Here is a 7,167-nt window from a genome sequence, read left to right on the forward strand (position 1 = left end):
TGAGGTTGGTGGCCGTTAGTTAAACCAGGAGGCGTGGCCTGTCCCGCTGTGACCATCCTGACGGATCACAGGTCCGTCTTCTCAGCAGATGCACCTGGGACCTTCGACTCACCGGGAGCCAGGCTTCCAGGTGGGCCGCCAGCCGCCCGGCACCTCGGGTGCCAGTGTCCTGCTCTGGTCACGGCAGAGCGGCTGGGCCGCCCAGGGCGTCAGGCGAGGAGGTCGGGCCCGAGGAGGAAGCCCCGAGGGCGGTGCTGTCGAGCGGGTGAGGGCGAGGGGAGGCGGGTGTCTCCCTTTCACCTGCTGGGTTACAGCACAAGGAGGCCCTGAGGACAGACTACGTGCTGCCGGGCATCCTGGCAAGGCAACACTTGATCTGGGTCTGAAAGCCAAATAAAGAATTTGTAAGCTTGCCTTGTTTTGTTCTGTAAAAAGATAAAAGATCAAATGCGTCTTCCATGTTAAGTGATTAGTAAGGAGGCAGAAAGCCTCAAGCCGCTGACTGGTGACGGAAGAGTTCCCTTTATTGTGTCCAGATATTTGAACTACAATCCTTGCAGGAAAATAAATGATCTAAAAACTCATCCTTTATCCTCCCCTGGCGCTGGGTGATTCAGTCCCACCCAGGCCTCTGCCCAGCCTCCTGAGTTCATGGTCGTCCGTGAGCCAGACACATGAATATAGTTCCAGTACAAGTTCAGACACGTGAGTGACGGACACCAGGCTTCCTTAGGGCACAAGTACACTCGTTCCCAAGGCGTGGTGAGACGGTGGGAAGCCAGGCACAGGCAGCTCTTCTGAGAGAGCCAGCAGACACAGCCCGTGGCCGGAGGACAAGCCCTCTTCGTGGCCCCACAGCTTCGGTAAATGCTCGTGTCAGAGCTGTGCTGGGGATGAAGTGTTGGGAGTGGGGTTCAGAGGTGTGACGAGAAGGGAAAGCTGTGAAACAGCAAAGCAGGAAAATTCATGAACTGAAGAGCCAACAAAGCAACAATGAACAGGGGACAAGATGACTGCCCTGTCCCTCCAGCCACCAGATCCTCCCCACCCGCACCCAGCCCTGACCAACCAGGTCCTCCCCACCCGCACCCCGCCCTGACCAGGTCCTCCCCACCTGCACCCAGCCCTGACCAACCAGGTCCTCCCCACCCGCACCCCGCCCTGACCAGGTCCTCCCCACCCGCACCCCGCCCTGACCAGGTCCTCCCCACCCGCACCCAGCCCTGACCAACCAGGTCCTCCCCACCCGCACCCCGCCCTGACCAGGTCCTCCCCACCCGCACCCAGCCCTGACCAACCAGGTCCTCCCCACCCGCACCCCGCCCTGACCAACCAGGTCCTCCCCACCCGCACCCCGCCCTGACCAGGTCCTCCCCACCCGCACCCAGCCCTGACCAGGTCCTCCCCACCCGCACCCAGCCCGGACCAACCAGGTCCTCCCCACCCGCACCCAGCCCTGACCAACCAGGTCCTCCCCACCCGCACCCAGCCCTGACCAACCAGGTCCTCCCCACCCGCACCCAGCCCTGACCAGGTCCTCCCCACCCGCACCCAGCCCGGACCAACCAGGTCCTCCCCACCCGCACCCAGCCCTGACCAACCAGGTCCTCCCCACCCGCACCCCGCCCTGACCAGGTCCTCCCCACCCGCACCCAGCCCGGACCAACCAGGTCCTCCCCACTCGCACCCAGCCCGGACCAACCAGGTCCTCCCCACCCGCACCCAGCCCTGACCAACCAGGTCCTCCCCACCCGCACCCAGCCCTGACCAGGTCCTCCCCACCCGCACCCAGCCCGGACCAACCAGGTCCTCCCCACCCGCACCCAGCCCTGACCAACCAGGCCCTCCCCACCCGCACCCAGCCCTGACCAGGTCCTCCCCACCCGCACCCAGCCCGGACCAACCAGGTCCTCCCCTCCCGCACCCAGCCCTGACCAGGTCCTCCCCACCCGCACCCAGCCCTGACCAACCAGGTCCTCCCCTCCCGCACCCAGCCCTGACCAACCAGGTCCTCCCCATCCGCACCCAGCCCTGACCAGGTCCTCCCCTCCCGCACCCAGCCCTGACCAGGTCCTCCCCACCCGCACCCTGCCCTGACCAGGTCCTCCCCGCCCTGACCAGTTCCCATTACCACCCCTGACCCAGCCACCAGGTCCCACAACATTGCCCCGCGGGACTTCCCACTGAATGTGGATGTGGTTGTAGCAAATTTGGGATCTCAAAGGACAACCACAGTGGCATTGGTTGCACCATCCATGGTGCCGTCAACAGGAGGCTCTTCTGGCTCGTACCCTGTAGTTATCTGACGGCGCCTCCGTTGTTGGCACGGGGCCACTTCCTGTGTCTGTGGTGCGTCCACTCTTTTTGTGCTTCGGGTGAGAACTCCCACGGGCCCACAGCGCGCCCTTCGCCCGGTCGTCTCGGTGCAGCGAGGCCACTGAGGAAGCTCTGGGGCGCCGCCCAGCGCTGACCTGTGTGGCACCTTAGACGTTGCACAGCCTCATGACATGGGTCCCTGTCCCCGTGTCCCAGGTGGGGACATGGGCAACTGGCCAAGCTGTCCTGGCTTCAAGCCACGCCCTTTCTCCTGTGCCACATTGTCCGGCCTTTAAGCTGGAAGGGAACACCAGGCAGCGAGGAACGCAGCACACGTCCTGGGGGGTGGGTGTGAGACACGCTCAGGGCCAGGGGTCCCATGGCCAGGGCCAGTGCTCAGGTTCTGGGGCCAGATCGTCCCCTCAGAGGCGTGTGCTGAGGGCAGTGTGGGAGGCCCCGCCCAGGGCTGCTGCCTGGTTCTCCCCTGGACCTCAGACCCATCCAGGTGCGTCCCCGAGGGGTGAAGAGCTGGCTGCTGCCAGGATTGACATTCCACCCGGTCCCGGGGTGCCGCTGCTGGCCCTGAGACCACCGTGGACGCTGGACTAGGAGATGGTGAGAGAGGCTGGTGTTGAGATCACTCATCTCCAGACCCAGCACTGAAACGCTCTGGTCCAGAAGTAAAGGACTTTAAAGCAGATGCCTCACCCGCATTAAGACATGGATCGTCTGGCAAGACTACGCAGGCGGGGCCTGTGCAGGGACCCGAGGCGGACGACTCCGGCTGACCACGGGCCCAGCCTGTCCCTGCAAACATCAGCTGGCCGCACAGGAGACCGAGGGCCTCCACGCCACCCTGATTCTCATTTCTTAGCTGCCTTGCTTGGCGTCCGAGGCCTGCGGGGGACTTGGGATTAACCCAGAGCAGACTGGCTGCACAGACGGGGCTGCAGGCCATGGCCCCGGAGCTGGAACCTTTGCCACAGACGCTACGTGTGCACTAACCTTGCACGTCTACCATGGACCTGAGGGAAGCTGGACACGTGAATGACGTCCCCTCCATGGGCCCATGTTCCCACAGGACAGTGAGGGTCAGCTCCAGGGTGGGTTCCCGAGCCCGAGAGCCGGGTGCTGCCCCACGCAGCTGCTCTCGGGAGCTCCGGGTGGCCGTGGAGCGCGCCCGCACGCGGGCTGCTGGTTCCAGGACACAGATGGCGAATTTCACCCCCTCATCTCTGGTTTCCCAGCGACGCTGGGATTCTCTCCTGCTCTGACTGTTCCCTCAGACAACACACTGCCCTCGGCCGCAGGCGGCCTTGAGGGAGCCGCGTCCCAGGCCCTCCTGCTGCTGTTTTCAGGCTGTGCTCCGCAGGGCCCGAATTCTCCCGCAGCGTGAGCAGGAAGGAGGCGGGAACGCTGGACCTCCGGCCTCCACCGCCCCAAGGGTCGCCTCGGGCGACCACAGCTGGCAGCACACGGGCTCGTCCCACCTTCCCGAGATTCACCATCTGGCACAAGCAGGGTGTGCAGGGGCCGGAGGGAAAACACCGCAGGAAGTGGGATTTTTTTGCTCCCAGAGCAGAACCCAGCCCTCCTTTCCAAAAGCCCCCCCCTCCCCCCCGGAGCAAGCGGTGTCTCACCCTGCGGCCGGACCCTCCCAGGCCCTGCCCCGGGCCGGCATGGCTCGGGCATCCTAGCTAACTCGATACTTCTTGTTGAGTTGAATTACTGAGCGTTTAGGAAGCCACAGACAGATGTCGTTTTTCCCGGCGTCTGCCTGGTGTGGCAGCCCTGTCACCACATGCACCCACCCACGGACACGCTGCCCAGTGCGGAGGCAGGACTGTGGGGACTCGGGAGGCAGACGGGGCCTTCCCCGCCGGTTCCCCGGTCCCATCACTGAGACCTCCGCCTTGAGCAGTGGCCGTGGGCCTGGGAGGAGGCCCGGGCCAGCGGATCTGCAGCAGCACCTGTAACTCACTACCGCTAGTTCTCTGGCCCGACTCAGGCCTCCGGAGTCAGCCTGAGGTGGCCCAGCCATCGGATGGGATCTGAGTGTGAGAAGCACCGTGCAGGCACCTGTCAGAGAGGAGGCTGAGGGACAGTGTCAGACCGGAGGCGGGCCTGGTGGTGGCTGCTGGCACCGGCCTGGGCTTGAGGGTGACCAGTATTGCCTGTCACTCTTTCTGAAGGCCCACAGGGTCCATCTTGAGAATCAACTGCCTCCTGCTGCTCAGGGGGCTGCACACCCAGCTGAGGGCAGGAATCAGAGGTGAGCCCTCACAGCTAGGGCTGTGTCCAGGGAGGAGGGGAGGCGGTGTCTGTCCGCCCGGCACCAGCACCGGGCCTGCTGCGGTGGTGGGTATCCTGGGCCCTGTCAGCCCTCCCTGGAGCAGGTCTGCCCCAAGAGGCCCTGAGAGCCCAGTGCCCTTGGCAGCACCCAGAGAAGGCTCCTGGCCGGGCTGAGGACGAGGCTCTGAAGACCGGTCAGTCTGACCCCTTCATGCAGCACTGTGTCCGTGGGTCCCAAACGCTGCTGCTGGAGTCATGGGGGGAGGGGGCTCTTTAAAAATGCTGCTGCCTGGCTCCCACCCCACATTTCGATTCCTTGGTCTAGAGTGTGACCAGGCCGTGGGACTGCCAACCCCCCCTCCCCCGCCGCTCCCCCCCCCCCCCCCGGGTGACTGCTGCCTGCAGGGAAGTTCCACAGGAGCTAAGTCTTTTGTGGCCAAGACCTAGCTTGTGCTCCACAGTTCACAGAGCAACAGGGCCCTGGAGGTGGAAGGCGGAGCAGGGAACCGGAAAGCTGTGTGTGAATCCTCAGAGTCAGGGCAGCAAAGAGCTGGGCCAGGGGCGGGGCAGAGGAGGGATGGGGCAGGCAAAGGTGGGCGGGGCATAGCAGAGGTGGGCGGGGCAGGGCAGAGGTGGGCGGGGCAGAGCAGAGGTGGGCGGGGCAGGGCAGAGGTGGGCGGGGCAGAGCAGAGGTGGGCGGGGCGTGAGGACTGGACTAGCTGGCGGAGATGTCAGAACTGGGGAAATGCTTGAAAATAACTGGCTGTGAATATGGAACTTCCTGTGAAATGGATTTTCTTGTACGAAGAGGGAAGGGGAGGGGAAAGGGAGAAAGAGGAGGGGGCAGGGTGTCCAGCCAGGAACAAGAGATTTGGTCCCAAGCCTCTGGTCTCTGGAAAAGTGGAAAAACACGAAGATGGGAGAGAAGTGCAAAGGGGAGAGGGAGGTCCGAGTGGGTGGAGGAGGGGGTGCAGGAGGAGCTGTGACCCGAGGCAGCAGGGGGGGACCAGTGTGTGGCTCCTGGCAGGTCGACAGCTTCTCAGCAGGGCTGCCCTCCTGCATGTCCTTCCGTCCCTCTCGGCTGGGCAGGGGAGGGGCAGCTCTGGTCTGGGGTCTGCCCTGGTAGCTTCCCTCTGGGACAGCGTCCCTGTGCTGAGTCCCTGGGAAGAGCCTTGCAGACAAAACCGAGAGACCCGCCAGCTCCGAGTCCCTGGGGCTCCTGACCGGGCGTGACCATTACCACGTGCTGGGGACATGCCATCTGCACAGCAGGCCCGCGGGTCACATGCTGTGGCCCTGGCAACCCAGCGGGCACAGCAGCAGGCAGGGCCCGAGCCCACTGGCAGAGGGCACAGGACGGTGGGGGTGTCAGGCACAACCCCCAATTCTGCAGTCAGCACTCCCATCGGAGCTGCTTTCTGAGAGTCAGGTGGGGCCCACGGAGGAGCCACGGCTTCCTTCAGGACCCTCAGAGCTGCCGCCTGTCTAGCCCGTGGCAGGGCTTGCTCCCCCCATTTCCCGCCGTGGTTTCCTGTGGGAACGTGGTCCCGGGCTGGCCACACACAGGAGCAAGTAGGTGAGAGATGGCGGGCCAGGGAGGCCTCCCCAGAGGGAAGGGGGCTCCGGGAGGGGTGGCCGGGAAGGCCCTGAGGGCGGCCCCCGGTGCCCAGGAACTTTCTGCATCTCAAAGCACCACTTGGCTGAGACGGGCTTTGAGCAACCCACGTGGCTCCTCAGCCGCGGGTGGTGTTTCTGCAGCACCCCTGGGCGGGGCAGCCTGGACACCCTCGGGTCCTCAGCCCGCACAGGAATCACTTCCACGCACCCTGACGGGTGGCGGCAGACGCTGGCCTGTGGGAGACAGGAGGGCGAGCTGCGGGGGCTCCTTGCACAGCTGAGCTGCCGTGCTGGGCACATGCAGGGCGAGGGGCAGAGAGAAACGGGCAGCTTGAGTGCCCCAAGGGGTGGAGATGCCGTCCGGGTCCCAGAGGGGACGGTGCCCCCCCCACCCCCCCGCAGCAGCATGGCCTGTATCCTTACAACTCCCTCCCAGTGGCCTCTGACCTCTGACCAGGTGACAGAGGAGTCCACCCTCCTGCCTCTGGCTCTGGGAGCCTCTGTGCTCCGGTGGGGAAGGGAATTTGGGGGGGGGGGCTGGTTCTGAGGCAGCAGGCGGACCTCCTGCTCCCTCCAGCCCAGCCTCACCCACAGCTGCCAGCCCCCTGCTCTGTGTGCCTCTGGGAAGGCCCCAGGTTTCCGCCCCAGGCCTGGCCCTGCGGCTCAGCTCCCCAGGCACTGCCAGGCTTTCCAGGTGCTCAGCCAGGCACGGCCTCCAGCCAGAGCTCAGCCAGGTCACATGGAAAACAGCCCCCAGGGCCTTGCCCTGCGCCAGCCCCGCCAGCCTCCCTGTCCCGGTCCCCCCCCCCCCGGCCCCCCTCCCCCCCCACACACAGGTGGGATTGCTGTGGAACCTTTTGGGAGCGTGTGTGTGGCCTGGCCGTGCATCAAGACGCAGCTCCTGTAGGAACACAGTGCATTCCTGCAGAGCTGGGAAAACAA

The sequence above is a fragment of the Myotis daubentonii genome, chromosome 18 (genome assembly GCF_963259705.1).
Source record: "Myotis daubentonii chromosome 18, mMyoDau2.1, whole genome shotgun sequence".
NCBI lineage: Eukaryota > Metazoa > Chordata > Mammalia > Chiroptera > Vespertilionidae > Myotis > Myotis daubentonii.